This window comes from Terrapene carolina, unplaced genomic scaffold, assembly GCF_002925995.2.
Source record: "Terrapene carolina triunguis isolate 2854851 unplaced genomic scaffold, T_m_triunguis-2.0 Scaffold2665, whole genome shotgun sequence".
Lineage (NCBI taxonomy): Eukaryota > Metazoa > Chordata > Testudines > Emydidae > Terrapene > Terrapene triunguis.
In genome coordinates, this window is record NW_020667016.1 from 1 (window position 1) to 1,683 (window position 1,683).

Genomic DNA, 1,683 nt, shown 5'->3' on the forward strand with positions numbered 1-1,683 from the left:
CCTTCTAAGGAGACATGAATAGTCCTCATGTTTCTGCCTTCTGCATCGCTGGCTGTGAGGAAGAGGTGAGTGCTTTGAATTCCTCATATGTGCTCGCTGTAGTTTTCTTCACAGGCCGTATGCTTCCTCGTTAGTTACGAGGCTCTGGGATTAAGGCTGGGCAAGGGACAAGAGTCTCCTGAGGAAAGTGAGTATTTTGGGTGCCGTTACAATGGGTGCCTTCTAGTTGCAGTTGTAACGTAGTAATGGGAGATGGGTTGAGGGTGGAGCCGTGGGATATGGGTGATGTGAAATGAAGAGACTACGCGACATTGCAGACGGAGATGCTAATTTTTTTGGTTTTCCCCCCCTCTGTTAGGATTAGTACCAAGGAAAACGAAGTCACGCGTCAGAGTCTACTGCCCTCATGCGATGGAAAGCGAGCGAGAGCGTCGAGACTCTGAGCATTGTTGATGCCACGCAAAAGCTGTCCATCTGGGAGCCGAGGAGACGCCGCTGTCAGTGAGATAAGTGTCTGGTTTGGTGAGGGCTCTGCTCACGCCCACTAAGTTAGGGCTGGGTTTGTATGAAAAGGTTCCTGACTAGCTGTCGTTACGAGGGGGAAAAGGTCCCTATTTTCAGAGGTTGCTCATTTCTCTGGTCAGGAACGGTGTCTCCTCCGCAGCGCCAGGTTGGATTCAGGAGGATGACTCACGGTGGTGAGTTGCTTGCCTCCCTCCCATGTCTCTCTCTCTCTCTTCTCTAGTGTGTTGGCCAACTTTCTCACTGTCTCGCCTCTCCTCTCCTCTCCTTGTGCCATCTCCCTTCGTAGGACACGGGCAGGCGTGCTAGGTGTGCATCCCCAGAGGCCAGATCTCTGGAGTCGCGGACGAAAATCATGCGGGGCAGTGGGTGCGAGAGTGGAGCGGTGACTGTCGGTGTTAACTTGGTCTCTGTTCATTGAGCGGGGCCGATGTAGATGGGACTGGAGAGGGTGCCAGGGCTGAGGGCAAGATTTCCAGCCCCAATAGAACTCTGTGTAATGATGGTTCTTGCTTGGCTTTATTAGTTTGCGGAGGAATCGTCCAGGAGCCCTAGCCGCACAAGAATATGGCGGAAGTGGACCTGAGCAGCCTGGACATCCTTCTAAGGAGACATGAATAGTCCTCATGTTTCTGCCTTCTGCATCGCTGGCTATGAGTAAGAGGTCAGTGCTTTGAATTCCTCGTCTGTACTCGCTGTAGTTTTCTTCACAGGCCGTGTGCTTCCTCTTAAGTTACGAGGCTCTGGGATTAAGGCTGGGGAAGGGACAAGAGTCTCCTGAGCAAAGTGAGTATTTTGGGTGCCGTTACAATGGGTGCCTTCTAGTTGCAGTTGTAATGTAGTAATGGGAGATGGGTTGAGGGTGGAGCCGTGGGATATGGGAGATGTGAAATGAAGGAGACTACGCGACATTGCAGACAAAGATGCTAATTTTTTTGGTTTCCCCCCTCCCGCTGGGTTTAGTACCAAGGGAAATGAAGTCACGCGTCAGAGTCTACCGCCCTCATGCGATGGAAAGCGAGTGAGAGTGTCGAGACTCTGAGCATTGTTGATGCCACGCAAAAGCCGTCCATCTGGGAGCCGAGGAGACGCTGCTGTCAGTGAGATAAGTGTTTGGTTTCATGAGGGCTCTGCTCACGCCCAACCTGAGTCCAGGTAGGG

General features: G+C 52.2%; 1 long non-coding RNA gene across 1 annotated transcript; it reads left to right on the forward strand.

Moving 5' to 3' along the window:
- The first annotated feature begins 1 nt into the window (after position 1).
- LOC113408249 lies at positions 2-1,677 on the forward strand. The gene is made up of 3 exons (XR_003370274.1): positions 2-65; positions 359-1,186; positions 1,486-1,677. It is a non-coding gene; the product is annotated as an uncharacterized LOC113408249 (long non-coding RNA).
- The last annotated feature ends 6 nt before the right edge of the window (positions 1,678-1,683 follow it).